This window comes from Mercurialis annua, linkage group LG4 (genome assembly GCF_937616625.2).
Source record: "Mercurialis annua linkage group LG4, ddMerAnnu1.2, whole genome shotgun sequence".
In the NCBI taxonomy this organism is placed as follows: Eukaryota; Viridiplantae; Streptophyta; class Magnoliopsida; order Malpighiales; family Euphorbiaceae; genus Mercurialis; species Mercurialis annua.
This window is the reverse complement of record NC_065573.1, coordinates 5,321,705-5,343,148: the sequence shown is the minus strand read 5'-3', so window position 1 is coordinate 5,343,148 and position 21,444 is coordinate 5,321,705. Positions and strand designations below refer to the sequence as shown.

The following is a 21,444-nucleotide window of genomic DNA, read 5'->3' as shown; positions in this document are numbered from 1 at the left end:
AACATTCCGAAACAAATCCAAATATTTCACCTTTTTAGAGATTTAAGCTGAACGTTTACATACATTACGAAACAAAACCAAACGATTCACCTTTTTAGCAATTTAAGCCAAACATTTACAAACGTTACGAGACAAATCCAAACGTTTCTCCATTTTAGAGATTTAAGCAAAACGCTTAAAACGATACGAAACAAATCCAAACGTTTCACATTTTTAGCGATTTATGCCAAAAGTTTACAAACATTACGAAACAAATCCAAACATTTCACCTTTTGAGCTATTTAAGCCAAACGTTTACAAACGCTACGAAACAAATCCAAACGTTTAAAATGTTACGAAACAAATCCAAATGTTTCACCTTTTTAACGATTTAAGCCAAACGTTTATAAACATTACGAAACAAATACAAATGTTTCACATTTTTAGCGATTTAAGCCGAACGTTTATAAACGTTACGAAACAAATCCAAACGTTTAAAACATTACGAAAAAAATCCAAACGTTTAAAACATTACGAAAAAAATCCAAACGTTTAAAACATTACGAAACAAATACAAACGTTTTATCTTTTTAGCAATTTAAGCCAAACGTTTACAAAGGTTACGAAACAATTCCAAACGTTTTACCTTTTTAGCAATTTAAGCCAAACGTTTACAAACGTTACAAAACAAATCCAAACGTTTCTCCTATTTAGCGATTTAAGCAAAACGTTTACAAACGTTACAAAAGAAATCCAAACGTTTCCCCTTTATAGCCATTTAAGCCAAACGTTTACAAACGTTATGAAACAAATCCAAACGTTTCACCTTTTTAGCGATTTAAGCTTAAACTTTACAATCGTCGCGAAACAAATCCAAGCGTTTCACCTTTTTAGCAATTTAAGCCAAACATTTACAAACGTTACGAAACAAATGCAAACATTTTGCCATATTAGCGATTTAAGCCGAACGTTTATAAACGTTGCGAAACAAAATCAAATGTTTCACCTTTTTAGCGATTTTTGCCAAACGTTTACAAACATTACGAAACAAATTCAAACGTTTCCCCATTTTAACGATTTAAGCCAAACGTTTGAAATGTTACGAAACAAATCTAAACGTTTTCCCTTTTTAACTATTTAAGCCAAACTTTTACAAACGTCATAAAACAAATACAAACGTTTCACATTTTTAGCGATTTAAACAAAACGTTTACAAATGTTACGAAACAAAACCAAACGTTTAAAACGTTACAAAAAAATCCAAACGTTTCACCTTTTTAATGATTTAACCCAAACGTTTACAAACGTTACGAAACAAATACAAACGTTTCACATTTTTAGCGATTTAAGCCGAACGTTTATAAACGTTACGAGACAAAACCAAACATTTAAAACATTATGAAACAAATCCAAAAGTTTCACATTTTTAGCGATTTAAGTCAACCTTTACAAACGTTACGAAACAAAACCAAGCGTTTCACATTTTTAGCAATTTCAGCCAAACGTTTAAAACGTTCCGAAATAAATCCAAACATTTCACATTTTTAGCGATTTAAGCGAAACTTTTACAAACGTTCCGAAACAAATCCAAGCGTTTCACCTTTTTAGTAATTTAAGCCAAACGTTTACAAACGTTACGAAACAAATCCAAGCATTTCAACTTTTTAGCAATTTAATTCAAACGTTTACAAACATTCCGAAAAAAATCCCAACATTTCACTTTTTTAGAGATTTAAGCCGAACGTTTACATACATTACGAAACAAAACCAAACGTTTCATCTTTTTAGCAATTTAAGCCAAACATTTACAAACGTTACGAAACAAATCCAAACGTTTCTCCATTTTAGAGATTTAAGCAAAACGTTTAAAACGATACGAAACAAATCCAAACGTTTCACATTTTTAGCGATTTATGCCAAAAGTTTACAAACATTACGAAACAAATCCAAACATTTCACCTTTTGAGCTATTTAAGCCAAACGTTTACAAACGCTACGAAACAAATCCAAACGTTTAAAATGTTACGAAACAAATCCAAACGTTTCACCTTTTTAACGATTTAAACCAAACGTTTATATACATTACGAAACAAATACAAATGTTTCACATTTTTAGCGATTTAAGCCGAACGTTTATAAACGTTACGAAACAAATCCAAACGTTTAAAACATTACGAAAAAAATCCAAACGTTTAAAACATTACGAAAAAAATCCAAACGTTTAAAACATTACGAAACAAATACAAACGTTTTATCTTTTTAGCAATTTAAGCCAAACGTTTACAAAGGTTACGAAACAATTCCAAACGTTTTACCTTTTTAGCAATTTAAGCCAAACGTTTACAAACGTTACAAAACAAATCCAAACGTTTCTCCTATTTTGCGATTTAAGCAAAACGTTTACAAACGTTACAAAAGAAATCCAAACGTTTCCCCTTTATAGCCATTTAAGCCAAACGTTTACAAACGTTATGAAACAAATCCAAACGTTTCACCTTTTTAGCGATTTAAGCTTAAACTTTACAATCGTCGCGAAATAAATCCAAGCGTTTCACCTTTTTAGCAATTTAAGCCAAACATTTACAAACGTTACGAAATAAATGCAAACATTTTGCCATATTAGCGATTTAAGCCGAACGTTTATAAACGTTGCGAAACAAAATCAAATGTTTCACCTTTTTAGCGATTTTTGCCAAACGTTTACAAACATTACGAAACAAATTCAAACGTTTCCCCATTTTAACGATTTAAGCCAAACGTTTGAAATGTTACGAAACAAATCTAAACGTTTTCCCTTTTTAACTATTTAAGCCAAACTTTTACAAACGTCATAAAACAAATACAAACGTTTCACATTTTTAGCGATTTAAACAAAACGTTTACAAATGTTACGAAACAAAACCAAACGTTTAAAACGTTACAAAAAAATCCAAACGTTTCACCTTTTTAATGATTTAACCCAAACGTTTACAAACGTTACGAAACAAATACAAACGTTTCACATTTTTAGCGATTTAAGCCGAACGTTTATAAACGTTACGAGACAAAACCAAACATTTAAAACATTATGAAACAAATCCAAAAGTTTCACATTTTTAGCGATTTAAGTCAAACCTTTACAAACGTTACGAAACAAAACCAAGCGTTTCACATTTTTAGCAATTTCAGCCAAACGTTTAAAACGTTCCGAAATAAATCCAAACATTTCACATTTTTAGCGATTTAAGCGAAATTTTTACAAACGTTCCGAAACAAATCCAAGCGTTTCACCTTTTTAGTAATTTAAGCCAAACGTTTACAAACGTTACGAAACAAATCCAAGCATTTCAACTTTTTAGCAATTTAATTCAAACGTTTACAAACATTCCGAAATAAATCCCAACATTTCACTTTTTTAGAGATTTAAGCCGAACGTTTACATACATTACGAAACAAAACCAAACGTTTCACCTTTTTAGCAATTTAAGCCAAACATTTACAAACGTTACGAAACAAATCCAAACGTTTCTCCATTTTAGCGATTTAAGCCAAACGTTTAAAACGTTACGAAACAAATCCAAACGTTTCACATTTTTAGCGATTTATGCCAAAAGTTTACAAACATTACGAAACAAATCCAAACATTTCACCTTTTTAGCGATTTAAGCCAAACGTTTACAAACGTTCCGAAACAAATCCAAACGTTTAAAATGTTACGAAACAAATCCAAACGTTTTACCTTTTTAACGATTTAAGCCAAACGTTTATAAACATTATGAAACAAATACAAACGTTTCATATTTTTAGCGATTAGAGCTGAACATTTATAAATGTTACAAAACAAAACCAAACGTTTAAAACATTACGAAACAAATCCAAACGTTTTATCATTTTAGCAATTTAAGCCAAACGTTTACAAATATTATGAAACAATTTCTAATGTTTTACCTTTTTAGCAATTTAAGCCAAGCGTTTACAAACGTTGAAAAACAAATCCTAGCATTTCACCTATTTAGCGATTTAAGCCGAACGTTCACAAAAGTTACAAAACAAATCCAAACGTTTCACCTTTATAGCAATTTAAGCCAAACGTTTACAAACGTTTCCAAACAAATTCAAACGTTTCAGCTTTTTAGAGATTTAAGCCAAACATTTACAAACATTACGAAACAAATTAAAACGTTTCACCTTTTTAGCGATTTATGCCAAACGTTTACAAAATGTTACGAAACAAATCCAAACTTTCGCCTTTTTAGAAATTTAAGCCAAACGTTTACAAACTTTACGAAAAAATCCAAAAGTGTCAACTTTTTAGCGATTTAAGCGAAACGTTTACAAATGTTACGAACCAAAACCAAACATTTAAAACGTTACGAAACAAATCCAAAAGTTTCACATTTTTAGCTATTTAAGCCAAACCTTTACAAACGTTACGAAACAAAACCAAGCGTTTCTCATTTTTAGCAATTTCAGCCAAACGTTTAAAAAGGTACAAAACAAATCCAAACATTTCACATTTTTAGCGATTTAAACGAAACCTTTACAAACATTTCGAAACAAATCCAAGCGTTTCACCTTTTTAGTAATTTAAGCCAAACGTTTACAGACGTTACGAAACAAATCCAAGCATTTCAACTTTTTAGCAATTTAATCCAAACGTTTACAAACATTCTGAAACAAATCCAAATGTTTCACCTTTTTAGAGATTTAAGCTGAATGTTTACATACATTGCGAAACAAAACCAAACGTTTCACCTTTTTAGCAATTTAAGCCAAACATTTACAAACGTTAAGAGACAAATCCAAACGTTTCTCCATTTTAGCAATTTAAGCAAAACATTTAAAACATTACGAAACAAATCCAAACGTTTCACATTTGAAATAAGTTATTAAATTATTTTGGAATATGACTGAAAGATGCTTAGCTAAATGTTGTTATAATGAAAGAGGTGTTGATTTGAATCAATATGATTATTTGATTGTTGTAAAGCTTTTATGCTTATGAGATAGTGATTCAATGTTGATAAATGTGACATGCCTTTTTGGCTAGTGGATTGTCATTCGATTGGGTAAATGATGCATTAAAGTATTTGGTGTTCAAATTATTTTGTGATTTGATTTTTTGGCCAAATGGTGATTTGGTTGTGGAATGGTTTGAGGTTTATGTTAATGATATGCCGCTCTGTAATAATGTATGTGAGAGGTGCTGAGTTGTGATATGCACTTGTGATTATGTGCTGAGATAGAGATATGCACATGGGAGAATATTTTGTTTGCTGACAATGCGCATGACATTGGGCTAAGTCCTGAATGATGGCCGGTGAAGGGAGAAGGGCCGAGCCTGCTAATGAAGTAGAAGGGTACCCGTCAGGTGGCCTAGAAAGAGTTTGGTTAGGCTGTAAGCCAGTGTTGTATTCTTGGTTACAAACCTAGCGCTGTGTGAATAATTACAGAGATGGATATCACAATTGTTGATATGATGTTCATGTGATTATAAGTTTTAGATATGTGGAGCATATTTGGTATGTCTTCTATGTTTTTTTTTAAATGATTTAACTTGCTTATAAGTGATTGTCTATAGTGTTAATGCTATATATTAATTAAGATTCTATTGAGTTTAAAAATATTTTCTATAAATATTTTCAAGATATTTGAAAAGAGTGTAGATGTTGAATTTAATTGAGAAGAGTATTGAAAATGATTTCAAAAGAGTGTATTTTACATAAAGTGGTTTTAAAGTGTTTTATCCTTTATGTAATATTTATTAGTAATATTCTGAATTCACTCAGTTTTATACTGACCCCGTTGTCCATCCAATTTTACAGGAAACTAAATGATGATCCGATGAAAACTTTCAAAGTTTTATTTCCTCGGTAGTCATTTTATTCAAGATATGAAAAGAAGATTTTTATTCTAGAATTCCGCAGTAGATTAGTGTTTTAAAGTCTATGTATTAAGTATTTTAACTCTGATGTTTATTTTAAATGGGGTTATAGTATTATAAAACAGTTTTATGAATGAATGTTTGATTTTAAAGCGAAAAATTTACAATGTTTTCAGGCTTGCTACGGGTTACGGAGTTACAACTCCCATTCGCTAGCGCCGGTCTCGACTCGAGATTTCGGGTCGTTATACTTAGGCCATTGCGACTATTGTGTGCTCTATGAAGTGATTGGTTGTATTGTTGTGATGTGATTGGTATTTATTGAGTACCTAGGAATACTACTACGAATATTAGGATCCAGGTCATGTCAATTCTGAAAACGTTTCGTTTGATTTTCAAAAGTTTTTAAATCTCTTTCTTTAAGGTTGAGTCATGTTTGTTGAAATTGTGATTTGCTGGTATTGTTGTTTATGATTAAGATATGTGATAAGTGATGGCATGGTTGAGATATTTAGGTGATGTGATTATTATGCTTTGGCATTATATGGTTGAAATGATGTGATATATGGAATGATGTATGCTGTGATTGATTGTTTGATTGTTAGACTTTTGATTGTTAACTTTGTCGGATTATAGGATTAACCGCGATAGATTATATTTACCTTCCGAAGATGTTGGCATACAGTTAGGACATGGGTATGAGAAATCATGTGAGTTAGAGAATCATCCTAGAAAGGCTAAGGGTAAGATTTTGGAAAATATTTATAAAGTGAAGTATGATTTGAATGAGGAAAATAATTAAAAAAAAAAGATTAACAGAATATAGGTACGTAGTGAGATAAGAGAAAGTATTGGAGGAATCGGTAGAACTTGAATCACAAAAGTTTAGTGAGGATTAATTTTTGGACAAGGTTGCACGGTGGATAAGTGCTAATAGTACTCTTGTGATATAGAGATCCTATATGAGGTATGAATAGAGTGGCCTATGATAATTAAGAAAGAGAAACCATAAGGTAGATGTTCTGAGAGAATGGTTAGAGACGCTAAAGAAAAGTGAAATATTAGTGTTTGAGTACGCCGATGAATGTATGAAGTTGAACATATATATTCCTGTCGAATATGATAGAGATCAATGTTAGATGCATCAATGGGTTATGATTTGAATATGTGGAGTTATATTTGTACGTGAATATGAATTTTGAGGATACAACAGTCAAGCACGGTTACAATATAGTGCATTTAGAGTAACATTTACAATGGCCCAATCCACCCCGTAATGATGAATATAACCTTTAGTGGTATGAGAACTATAAGGGACATAAATCGTGCATTAAATTTTACATGGAGATTAAGTGATGCAGGAATTGATCCAAGTGAATTAGTGGGTCATGATCTTTGAGATATTTTAAATATAAATGTTTGAATGTTAATTGTTATTTGATATGTGTTATAGTGGTTGAATATGTATCGATTAAACTATTGATATAGCTGTTAAACTTGAACAAAGATAGACTGTAGTCGAATAAGGATATAACGATAGATGTTGATAGTGATCTAGGCGTTATAGTTGAATCACAATGATCAATGAAAGAAGAAAGCAAAGATTGATTTCTGCAGAGTTGGAAATGTCTAAAGTAACATATTAAAGAATAGTCAAATTGTTTTCAAACGAGTTTTACTTAAAAAAATTTGATCACAAAAAAAAATTAACAAGATTTTCTTTGATTTTCAAAAAGTGGAAGGTTATTGAAAAGCAAAAGGGGAGGCCTTAAGTTTTAAATTGAATTTGAGTACTTAATAAGTATGGCTGGACATAACTCTGTAGTATCGGAAAAGGTTCAAGATATCAACAGTGATCATGGGGCAAAGAATTCAAGTACGTTATGATATTCAAATATAAGAAGAAATTCTTATTGAATGTCCGAATTTCTACCCGAGTAGAAATTCGATAACGATAGAGTAGTATTACCGGGTATCCTATTTAATGATATTGATAATTTAAGATAGGTATATCCTTCGCGATGTAAGGATTGCGCGGCGGATCGAACAAGTAGATCGATTAAGATCTTTATAGCTAGACATCGTACTAGACGTAGAGCAGCATAGTACAAGATGTAGAAAGACATCAAGTGAGAGACAAAACTTGATTGTGTAGGACTATCTTATAATAAGAAGTAAAGTCGTAACTAGTAAGTTGCATTGGTGGTTAAAGATGATGCTAATACTAAAGTATTAATACATCTATTACGATTGATGATGAAAAGAAAAAGGAGTAAGCTAGAAGTAAAAAACGGAGATGAATAAAGGATTAACAGAATGAGTATGGAAAGTGACTCCGATGAAAGATAATTGATAAGTCTCGTGTATTGATCATGAATGGGATTCCTAATTTTACTTAAAGAGGTATAAGTAAAAGAACAGATGAGTGAAAATAAAGAATGGAAGCACGAAAAAAAGTAATAAAGTACGAAAAATAATAATTAAAGATAAAAGGTGACATGTAAAGGTAAGAATGTTGTGAAGCAAAGGAAATGAGTAAGTAAGCATGAGAGTAAGAAAAGTAAATAGAGAAGATGTGAATGAAAGTTGACATTAGAGTCATATAAAGTGATGGATACAGATTTAAGGATTGCCATAGTGAGAATAAGAATTAAATGGAAAATGGGATTAAGATTCAAGTGATTGAGATATGAATGTGTTTTCTCTGATAGTTGAAGTCATGAGATAAGAAAACAAGACAATTGGATATTGGACATATCCTTTCTGATGATTGAAGTTGTAGTTGTAGTAGACAGTTATGTGCTTAGTAGAGACAAGAGTTGTATGATGTAATCAATGAGATTTTCACAAAGGAAAGTAAATTGGATCTCAAGCAGAGAAAATGATCTGAATCATTTCAAAACTAAGATTACACTACAAGTGCATTCTGAAAAGTAAATGTTATAGCAAACACGGTGAGTACATAATCTTTGGATAGTCTCTCGTGTGATGCAGAAACATTAAATAGATTCTTAACTCGGAAATACTATAATTTCCTTGAGAAAGAAGTCTAATATAAGGTGGTAAGTTTCCGACACAGAATTAAGTATTGTTTTCGGGAATGAAGAACTTGTGAAGTGATAAATGATAGTAGATGAAAAAGGTCTTAACAAATCGAGAAGTGACACGAAATTTAGAAAGGTAAAATCATAAGTTGTGATATAAAGTGAAATTATTAAAAATGGATTATAATATGGGGAGATAAAGAGTAAAGTGATAGCTGTATAAACCAGGAAATAAGTGACAACCATAAAGACAAGATGTATTGGATTAATGGACGTTGTGTATAAAGTTACTGTTATAATAAGTTCATATACTGAAAAGTGGTAAAAAGAGTAAAAGACATTCTCGTTAATGTGACATATGAATGGTACATAATTGGGTTGAAAGATATAAGGAGGGACGTTGTGATAAGTATTTATGGCTAAAGTTATGGTAAGAATAAGAAACGATAATGTACGTATCGTTGGATTGTAATGGAAATAATCAACGACTGTATAGTGATAACCGAGTTATGGATTCTAATATCATAAAGGAAAATAATGTATTGGAATACTCAACAATTGAGTAGTGAGAATTGGATTACAATTTGATGATTGATCATATAATGAAAGAAAGATATATAGTAAATCGTTGAATACGATTAAAAATATGAAGAAAAAGATAGCGACTGAAAGATAAATGATATATGAGTGTAAGGCAAAGGTAGAAAGTGTTTTAAACCTAGTGGATGAAAGTAAAGTCATTACATTGAAAAAGTATCAATAGATGATTGGAAGTGAAATCGTTGGAAATGTAGGGTTAAGAAGGAAATAAGGGAAATGAAATGGATGATGAATGGTAAGTTATTATCAAATTGGATAGTAAGATGAAAGGTTACACCTAAATGTGTAAGTTTCAAAGTTAAGGAAACAAGATTTGATACAAGGATATGGTAAGTATGAGTTTAACGTGCGTAACTTAGAAACATGAAAAGAGTAAAGAGTTATGAGAATATAGTAAATGCTGAAAGGGATGAAAGAAATTGGAATAAGAAAGAAGTATGATATTTGGGTATGTACAAAATGAAAAGTGGATTCAATAATGGGAGATTATTGAATGTTGTAACAGATACTAAGATATCAAAAGTAGTTAAAAGAATAAGAAACAAAAATAAATTAGTCCAAATTGAAATTCATACTCATAGTCTTGAGTTATAATTCGAGGATGAATTATTCTAAGGGGAAGAATGTAATATCCCTCATTGTTATGACGTACGAATTGACGTGTGATACACGTTTCGTTGAAAATCCGATGAAATACGTGTCGTTTTTTATATAAAAATAAATATAATATATTTAGAGGATAAATAAATTATGTTTTAAGGATGAGATATAATTATATTTGGAGTTATAATTATATTAAAATGGATAAACGTTTATATCAAGTGAAATACGCGTGTAGAATAGTATTTGGTAAAATAGAGGTTAAAATAAAAAAAATTAATATATCAAAATCTGTAATTGGAGAGCTGAAAATTTCGGACAGAATTCCGAAAATAAAAAACGTCGAGATACGAAATTTAGGACGTAAAAAAAATTTAAGAATATAGAAAGTAAAGAGTAGGGACACGTGGCATAGAAGCAAGTAGACACATGGCTCGACGTGAGGCGTGCATGCAAAGCGACATGTGGCGATGAATAAGTGGACACACGAGTCGAGCATGTGCGGCGACACGTGGCACGCATGCACAATGACACGTGGCGCGCATGTGCAACGACAAGTGTCACGCAATCGCATTGACACGTGGCGATATATTAGTCTATTATATATAGAAAACGTTTATAGTACGTTTTCTTCTCTAATCGATATATTATCTGAAAAGCGGTTTTGATATGTCGAGCTTGTTTGGTCGATATCTCTCTACACCGATATCGGAATTCGATGTTCTTTATATAAAATCGAAGGTATCGACGTCCTCTTCAACTCTAATATTTTTGTTTCATAAACTTCTGCCGAAAAACATATCATAACCGTGAATTAATTTTTGGCCAAAGATATCCTTTTTGGTTCGTCGTGCTCTGGCCATTTTTCTTGCTAATGTTTGGATTAGCGAAAGAACTGTGAGTTTATACTACTACTCTTAAATATTATGTAAAGTATATTTATTTTATATATGAAATATTCAAAGTAAAGGTGTAAAGCTATATTTGATTTTATGTGCAATGTGAAGATATTTACGAATATATATGCTAGCCTTTGCTATTGAGATCGAATTATTATTTTAATATTCAATATGTGAAGATTTACTGTATTTGAAATATGTTATTGAATTATTTTGGAATATGACTGAAAGGTGCTTAGCTAAATGTTGTTATAATGAAAGAGATGTTGATTTGAATCAATATGATTATTTAATTGTTGTAAAACTTTTATGCTTATGAGATATTGATTCAATGTTGATAGATGTGACATGCCTTTTTGGCTAGTGGATAATCATTTTATTGGGTAAATGATGCATTAAAGTGTTTGATGTTGACATTTTTTGTGATTTGGTTTGTGGCCAAATTGTGATTTGGTTGTACTTAAATGGTTTGAGATTTATTTTGGTGATATGCCACTCTGTAATAATGTATGTGAGAGGTGCTGAGTTGTGATATGCACTTGTGATTATGTGCTGAGATAGAGATATGCACATGGGAGAATATTTTGTTTGGTGTCAATGCGCATGACATCGGGCTAAGTCCTGAATGATGGCCGGTGAAGGGAGAAGGGTCGAGCCTGCTAATGAAGTAGAAGGGTTACCCGTCAGGTGGCCTAGAAAGAGTTTGGCTAGGCTGTAAGCCTGTGTTGTGTTCTTGGTTACAGACCTAGCGCTTGGTGAATAATTACAGAGATGGATATCACAATTGTTGATATGATGTTCATGTGATTATAAGTTTTAGAGATGTAGAGCATATTTGGTATGCCTTCTATGTTTTTTTTAAAAATGATTTAACTTGCTTATAAGTGATTGTCTATAGTATTAATGCTATAGATTAATTAAAATTTTATTGAGTTTAAAAATATTTTCTATAAATATTTTTAAGGTATTTGAAAAGAGTGTAGATGTTGAATTCAATTGAGAAGAGTATTGAAAATGATTTCAAAAGAGTATACTTTACATAAAGTGGTTTTAAAGTGTTTTACCCTTTATATAATATTTAATAGTAATATTCTGAATTCACTCAGTTTTATACTGACCCCGTTGTCCATCCAATTTTACAGGAAACTAAATGATGATTCGATGAAAACTTTCAAAATTTTATTTCCTCGGGAGTCATTTTATTAAAGATATGAAAAGAAGATTTTTATTCTAGAAATCCGCAGTAGACTAGTGTTTTAATGTTTATGTATTAAGTATTTTAACTCTGATGTTTATTTTAAATGGGGTTATAGTATTATAAAACCGTTTTATGAATGAATGTTTGATTTGAAAGCGAAAAATTTACAATGTTTTCAGGTTTGCTACGGGTTACGGCGCTACCACTCCCATTCTCTAGCGCCGGTCTCGACTCCAGATTTGGGGTCGTGACAATATTTATGTTTGCTTCCAATTACGTATGTGTTGCATTATTTGCGAAAACGTTTTGAGTTATTTTAGGCTTACTACAGGTTTCGGAGCTACCACTCCTAATCCTTAGCGCCGGTCGCGGCTCAATATTTTGGGTCCTGACAAACACGGTCTCTACAATTAAGAAACACTACTTATCAAATGATAGCTCAAAATAATTTTTTATTTTCATTTTAACTGCCATAAATATTACCAATCAATTTTCAAATTTATTAAAATGTAATTTTTTTAAAACATAATGTCCTTTCTTTTCACTATCCCTTTTGCACTCTATTTTTATATTCATATCTTAAAACATGCATGGTCAAATAAATATTAGGAATGAATGAATAAAAACTAATGTTGATAAACAAATTGATCGAATCTCTATATGAAGAAGTAAAAAAATAAGGTTCTGCTTGAAATTCAGAAAATGGCAGAACAACTTGAAGCTCTTTAAAAGGAGCAGGTCCCTTAAAATAATGTTATTTACTAAAGTGGATTCGGCTAAATGTTAATTCCATTCAGATTTCAAATATGGGGGCGGTTTATCAAGAAAAAATTATGTTGTTCTATATTTCAAGTCATCGTAGCTAAATTCAAGTCAAGGGAGGTCTATTTGACGTCATCCAAGAAGTTTTCAATGCATCGTAACCGAATTCAAATAAAATTACATTAGTAAAATTTCAGAGTGACAAATCCTTTCGCATCTGATAAATTCTTCCTCTTATACCTGAGATGAATATGAAAAGCCATGGACAATATCTTAGATCAATAAGAGTCGTGATAAGATTTTCGAGATGCTCGATTAAGGGAGGCCAATTAAAAAGAAAAAAGAGAAAAAAAAACGTGAGAAAAGAGAAAAAAGAAAATAGAAAAGAAAAAAGAAATTGAAATAAGGCCATGAAAGAGCTACTCTTATTATAAGGATTATGAACACTACGACTCAATAATGTGTACATAGTAAAAAGGTATATCTGAACGAAGCTCTGATCTTAGCTAATATAGACATAATTGTTGGCAATTCAGTCAAGACAAATGAATTCCAAAGATATTATGTTTAAGAGTGGATCTATATGTTTATCAAATGATACTTTTCTTCATTCGTTTTTTATATTTGTGAAACCTTGCATGCTTCTAATACAAACTAAGCATCGCGAACTATGTGGACTTTGATCTTGTCTCATAGGTACGTAGGCACTTGAGAACAAAATCCTCAGGTTCAAGTCCTACTATAAAAATAACACCCTTTCTAGCCACGAAAAATCATTTCAACCACCAAAAGATAGCTCAAGTTGTCCATACGAATAACTTGTTACGTTTATCCATTTAAAATCTCTCTATACGAATACATAAGCCATTTTTTTGTCAAAATCACATCTTTATCCAAACAAATCATCCATGATAAACCACTGGCAAAAAGTTTTTTATTGCAATTTTATTATTAATGGGAAACAATTAAAATAAACACTGAAATGAAATACAACCATCAATTGTAAGCATGAGAGGTCAAATAGTGGTGCATAACATGAGAGGTAGCAGATGCAAAAACAAAAACAAAGTTGAAAAACAAAAATAAAAAGCTTGCCGAGTTGAAAATCCGCAAAGGACGGCTCGGGCAAAAATTAGAGGTTTTAAAAAAGAGCTCGTCGAGTTGAAAACCTGCAAAGGGCGTCTCTGGCAAAAATTAGAGAAAAGCTCGCTGAGTTGAAAATCTATAAAAGGCAACTCAAATTAGAGCACAATAAAAGAGAGTTCATCGAGTTGAAAACCCGTAAAGGGCGGCTCGAGCAACACTTAGAGCAAATCTCGCTGAGTTGAAAACTATAAAGGCTGCTCAAGAAAAAATCAGAGCGTACTAATAAAAGGTTCGCTCACATGAAAATTACTGCTTTTAGTTTCATGGCTTAAACATGGTATCCTCTTATTGAAACACAATACATAGGGGAATTTCAATAAATTTTGGAATCCTCTGAAACTTTTCCATGCTATTGGGGAAAATATCTCCATCATATAGGGACATCCTTCTATGGCTGAAAATCATATCAAATTATCATGGACACCTTATTGCACCATGAAAAGGGGGCAAAGACAAAGTTTCCTGGATTGCACCAGGATATTGACAATTCAACATCTTATGATGAAATGAATTTTTTTAAACAAGACCTATTCTCACGACCAGAAGATAAGACTTTCTCCATAACACTTTTTTCCATACACATTTTATACTTAAAGAACTCTTAGTATGAAAATCTTTTTACACAATTTTTTTTGCCAAACAAATTGTTGCTGCAATCACTTTTACCCTAAACTTTTCAAATTTGGTACAAAACCTCTCTCCCACTCTCACCAAAGAGAGTGAGATACACTCTCCGGTATTGATAGTGGTTTTTCTCCCAAAGTGATTTTTAATGGAAAAAGGGTTAAAATGGTCATTTTTTAAATTTTGCAAATTAAGCTATAATAATTGAAAAAACAATTTAATTTTTTGAAGACTTTACATATTAAATTTATATTAACTAAAAATAAAAAGAACCTTTTTGTAGTTTTTGCAAAAAAAATTCAGTATTTTTAATCTGATGAGCAGCTGCCCGAATTCTTCACCGGCTGATGCTCATCGTCGTCTCGAATCCAGATCTGGGTTTGTCTCTCAAAGCGGACAAATCAGTGGCTGGTGTGGGCGATTATTGATGGGTTTCGGCGGTAGTTGGTGGAGGAAGAGAGATAGTGGTGGTGGTCGTGTAAAAAAACCCGATGAATTTTTAGATTAAATAATTAGTTAAATTTTATTAAGTATTATAGTTAACTAAATTAAATTAGAGTTAATTATTTAAAAATTAAAATCTCACTTTCTAATTAAGGTGCCACGTTAGCATAGAGGTGTTTTTGAACCGGTTTTGCCAAGTTTAAAATAGAAGTGATCTTGTTTTTCTAATTTCGACGTTTTTTATACTTTATGCCAAGTTGAAGGGGTAAAGTGATCCTTTGTTCTTTTTTAATTATAATTAATTACTCAAAATGCTCATTTTCATACAATCATAAAATAAAAAAATAAAAAGTGAATATAAAATACATTTGATATATTTCATTTTCAGATACAAAACTTTCCCGGCTTAAGACTAAATTGTTGGTCATATAGAAACTAGTACTAATATATTCTTAAATAGCAATGAGTGGCTCAGCCCTAATAAATCTCCAATATCTTGGAAATTGTCATCGTTGTAATTCCAAGTAGAGAAACGGGAATTGAAATCAATGCTAGAATCAAGAAACATATCGCCAATACCATCTTTTATAAAACTGTCTGGTATCAAGCTTGTTTCCTAAAAAAAATCACTCATAGAACTCTGAAAGTCGAAAAAATTATAAGGAAACATTAAAAAACATTCCAGAAACTCTGAAAAATTCTCCGACACACTCGACTGCTATTTGATTTCACGGCTTTCATTTATTTCTTTACCAGAAATGGCTGCACTTTGTGATTCAACCTCTTTGCTGGATGACGTTGTCGAAAAACAGAGAACGGACACCGTAGAAATAACTTTTTGAGACTCATAGCCGGAGTTAGTGGCTTTTGAATATTTGGCTGGGGGAGTGAAGAAGTTTGTGAGCGCGTCACCTCCATGAAACTGAATAGCCACGTTGTCATAAGCCATAGCAGCTTCCTCAGCAGTATTGTAAGTACCTAACCATAACCGTACACGTCTCAAAGGGTCTCTGATCTCCGCTGCCCATTTTCCTTAAGTCCTTTGTCTAACACCTCTAAACGTTTTACCTACTGTAGTACTGTTCTTCTTCAGCGGGATAACACCCGCCAAAAATGATCTCCTTGCAACACTTTTTCTCTATCCATTCTTTTGTGACACCCTGTAATTGCTTTTCAAAACTCCATCATTTCAAATAGAGCACGAAGACGAGGGTTTTATGATAATTTCGTTTACAAATTTTTTGACTCTCAGTCGCGACTTAAAGATTTCATTATTTGATTCTTTGTCGTTAGAGGAGTCGGTAGCATATGAGTTTGTAACTGATATTCGAACATATATTGGTGATCTCGTATGTAATAATGGCGTGATGAGCTTGGTTTGATTATTGTGCTCGCTAAACTTAATTCCAGACATTTTCTTTAGGGGGGGTTTCTGGTTTTATGGGTTGTTTAAGTTTGACACTGAAAGTGTAAGAAGAGCAGTTAAATACAGAACCCAAAAGATTCTGACCGGCACAAGGGAGAATAAATAAAGATTAAAAAGGCAAGGAGACAAGACATACATGGCAGGGATATAAAGAAAGATAGAACGTTAAAGAGAAGATTGAAAATGGAGTAGATTTTGAACACTTCTCTTCTTGATTTATGAAAAAACGAGAAATTTTAAGGAAAGCGTAACATGTCTTGAAAAGGTGATCAAATTAGCGAGAGAGTGATAAATGGTTAATGCTATATATTAAATATTTTATGATAAAAAATATACTAAATATTTAATTATTTAGTTAATGGTGCAATGTTTAATCTTGTCAAAACGTCAAATCTCGAGGTATTTCCTTTCTGTTTTGTCTGCTGCCACACTTCTTCTAAGCACCTCCCCCCTCTCTTTCACTAGGGTCTTCACCAGTTTTTCTGCCCGTATTCACTATTTAAAACCCCCACTGTCTATCATTTTTTTTTGTAAAAATATAAAGTCCTTAAGCTTTAAAAAAAATTAAATTATTTAAAAAGAAAATTGATTCATAGTTGGGCACCGTAATTCAGCTTCCGGTTTATCCCGCATCGCCAGTTCTGCTTACCAAAAATGGCCCACTTGGAGCTCTCGATTCCGTAGCGCGGATCGACCAAGAAGCCACGTCCTACCTATGGGCTCTTTAGGGGGGGGTACATCATGCCTCACCTCCCTGCACCAACTGCCGAAGTCTTTTGGTACGCACCTTTCTGTGCCGTAAAAGAAAAAAACCTTGACAATGGTTCCCCGCTTGAAAATTTGCTTCTCCCATATTTGGGTTGGCATTGGCTTGACCCGAGTTGTCTCTCCATGAAAAGTTCGGATGATTCCTCCATCCCGGATTATAGGTGTTGGAATAGGGGTGGTTGTCTTGCCTTTGTCCACTAACATAGTTGACTTGCTCATTTGAGTTTTGATGTAGAAGGGGACAATCCATTCCCGAATGATCATGTCCATCACAAGTCTTACAACCCATTTGATCTACCGCAAGTTGAGCGTTCCTTTGGCTTGCTTGTTGTTTTTACATCTAGACTTGTGCTAGAAGTGCCGCGTTTTTGTCTTTCATCACTTCAAACTCTTGGTTTGCTCGAGGGTCATTACACCATTTTGAGGTGGTTGCCTCAACCACTCGGTTGACCAAGAACAACTATTCATAGCAAGCTCTTCTAGCAAATTATTGGCCTCATCATAAGTTTTCTTCATAAGTGGCCCTCCCGATGCTGCATCAATAGTTGCCCGTGTACGCTCATTGGTACCGTTTTAGAAGATAGAGATGAGATGTTCTCTACCTAGATGATGATGCGGACAATTTATCTGAAGCTTTTTGAAGCATTCCCAAGCCTAATATAGAGATTCGCCATGCAGTTATAGAAAATCTATAATCTCCTTGGTCATCCTCGCTGTTTTGCCCATATAGAAGTATTTATATAGAAAAGCTTGTCCCAATTATTTCCATGTTGTGATGGAGGGTCTTAGAAGTGATTGAATCCAATTCCTCGCCTTATGCCTCAAAGAGAAAGGGAAAATACGAAGCTTGATTTGATCCCCCGTCACATTATGCATTTTGAATGTGTTGCAAACCTCCGTAAACTTTGAGAGATGAGCGTTCGGATCCTCGCTATCCAAACCATAAATTGGCAAGGACTCTCGAGTAATTGAATCGTTCCCGGTTTGATTTCAAAGTTGTTAGCAAGGATCAGAGGTGCGAAACATCCGTAGTTGGTGTTGTCCACGTTGGGTGAGAAGAATTCTCCCAAGGTACGTCTTTGTGGATGAGCGACGACCCTTTCGTTTGGCCTATTTAGAGCTAGATCGTCACGTGGTGCCGGAGGATTAACCCCATCAAGGTTCAAAGGAGGGTTACGTTCTTCCTCCATTGTTTTAGATTTCCGAGCTGTTTTTCGGATACTTCTTTCGAAGGAAGTTAGGTTTGACTGAAACGGTTCTAGCGGTTGTTTGGCTCGTCGCATATTAGGCATACACTAACCAAAACCCCTACGTAAACCAAAAACAAGAAAACCAAACGTAAAATCCAATAACAATAAATTCAGAAAGTAATAAAAATAACTGAAAATAAAACTAACTCAAGTAAGAATAAGATACTCATAATTTATTTAATCGCAATTGCTCCCCGGCAACGGCGCCAAAAACTTGTTGACAAATACTCGCAAGTATACGATATCGCGCAAGTAATATAATCTTGGAAGATCAAGTATCGATCCCACAGAAGCAATGGACTAAATAACTAATTTAAAGTATTATTTAATTGGCTAGCTACAAAAATCAATGGAGTTTAGTAAATTAATTAAACATTAAAGTAAACCAACTCAAATAATTAGACTAATATAAAATAAAAACAAATAAGTAGATTAAGGTTTAAACAATAATGATAAAGTGCTCAAGGATTGATAATTCCAAATAAACTAGTAAAAGAATGAATTAAGACTTATTAGTGATTTTATCGTGAATCGAGTTATTCTAATGCACTGAATCCCACCCTCTCAAGTCTGAAATATCCAAATAAAATCACAACCTAATTAACTAACCAATTATTAACTTTCTCTCACAATATTAAAACTGAATCAAATTATCAAATTGTAATTATGAAGCAAACTCTATGACTAGCTAAATTCCAACCCGCTCTCACGGTGTTTTCCTCTAAGTTCTTAATTACCTATATCTATTTAATTAACAATCTCTCAATTAGTTAATTAAACACAAAATTATAAACTAAGTGATCAATTCAATTCAAGCATTAGTTGTAGTAATTAAAACACGATTTACTCACTTAAGAAATTCTAATCCAATTCGGAACTAATCTAAGTGTTCATATCAATCACCGAACAAAGGATTTAGTTGCTCATGCTTAAGTTGAAATTAAACAAAGAAGATGATGAAGAATTGAACATAATTAAAACAATAAATACCGGAGTTGTCAATTTCGGAAGTCTCGTCTTGATTAAACTTGAAATATTCACAATCGTTCTTCGCAGAAACTAATTATAAACTACTTACAAACTGCTGGAAAAGATGTTAAAAAGCTATTTAATCGATGAAGTAAAATTAAACTAAATTATCTAATGTCTTAATCTAGGCTATTATACGGTCTTAATATAGTGGAGGAAGCTCTGGAGTCTTCTAAGTCGTATTACAAGTCGAATTTGAAATAAGAGTTTCGGTTGGAGTCGGAGTAGGAAATTAAATCCAAATCAAAAATTGATAAGGATATTTAACTCACGGTCTCGTTTGAGACAACCATGTCTCATTCGAGACCATGGCCAAATTCGCCTTGTTTCGTTTGAACCAAGGAGTCTCGTTCAAATCATTACTTTTCGAGAGAAAATCTCGTTTCTTCAAGCCTTATCTCGTTCGAACCCTTGCCAATCCAACATGGGTCTCATTCGAGACACACCTGTCTCGTTCGAGACCTCGGCTATTTTTCTCTTGGAATTTGATTTCTTCGTCCACAAGCTAACGCTTTAACTTGAAGGCGTAATCCTTAGTCGATATTTCTCCAAATACTCGATAATCACCTAATTTTCACTAAAACACTAACAAACACTATCAAGCACATAAAACACCAAATAATGAATTTAATTCATAATAAACGTGACAAAAACCGAGTATAAACGACCCTAATTATAGGAGTAAAATACTCCTATTAGCTACCTAGTTGATCTTGCCAGTATTTATATGCTTGTCTTAAAGGTTAAGCAATGCATGTATAAGTATGAACTAATTCGGATTGTGAAACTGCAAATGGCTCATTAAATCAGCTATAGTTTGTTTAATGGTATCTACTATTATGATTACCGTAGTAATTCTAGAGCTAATACATGCAACAGACCCCGACTTCTAAAAGGGATGCATTTATTTTTATAAAATGTCAACGCAGGCTCTTTCTTGATTCTATGGGTGGTGATGGATGGCCGTTCTTAGTTGGAGGAGCGATTTGTCTGGTTAATTCAGTTAACGGGCGAGACCTCGGCCTGCTAAATAGCTATGTGGAGGTATACCTCCGCTACCAGCTTCTTCGAGGGACTATGGCCTTCTAGGCCAAGGAAGTTTGAGGCAATAACAGGTACATGATGCCCTTAGTTATTATGGGCCGCACACGCGCTACACTGATGTATTCAACGAGTCTATAGCCTTGGCCGACAGGCCCGGGTTATCTTTGAAATTTCATCGTGATGGGGATAGATCACTACAATTGTTGGTCTTCAACGAGGAATTCCTAGTAAGCGAGTGTTATAAGCTCGCGTTGACTACGTCCCTGCCCTTTATACATACCGCCCGTCGCTCCTACCGATTGAATGGTCTTGTGAAGTGTTTAGATCGCGGTGACGTGGTTGGTTCGCCGCCGGCGACGTCGCAAAAAGTCCACTGAACCTTATCATTTAAAGGAAGGAGATGTCGTAACAAAGTTTCCGTACGTGAACGTACAGAAGGATCATTGTCGAAACCTGCACCTTGCAGATTGACCCGTGAACATGTTTAAAAGATAGTTGGGGAAATTTGTGGCTCCGCGCCCCTCATTTTTCTGAAGCGGATGGGAGGGATTTCAGGCAAATTCTCGTTCGTCTCTATCGTCTGCTCAACATTGTCTTCTTTCAAGAATCAAATGACTCTCGGCAACAGATATCTCGGCTCTCACATTGATAAAGAACGCACAAAATGCGACACTTGATGTGACTTGTAGAATCCCATGAATCACCAAGTTTTTGAACACAATATGTGCCCGAAGCCTTTCGGCCAAGGGCACGCCTGCCTGGGTGTTA

General features: G+C 33.3%; 1 non-coding gene and 1 pseudogene across 1 annotated transcript; one reads left to right on the top strand and one right to left on the bottom strand.

The window, feature by feature from the left end:
• Positions 1-15,583: 15,583 nt before the first annotated feature.
• LOC126678241 (ethylene-responsive transcription factor CRF2-like) lies at positions 15,584-16,573 on the bottom strand (annotated as a pseudogene).
• Positions 16,574-21,289: 4,716 nt separating this feature from the next.
• Positions 21,290-21,444, top strand: LOC126679624 (5.8S ribosomal RNA). Its single transcript, XR_007640914.1, has one exon. It is a non-coding gene; the product is annotated as a 5.8S ribosomal RNA (ribosomal RNA).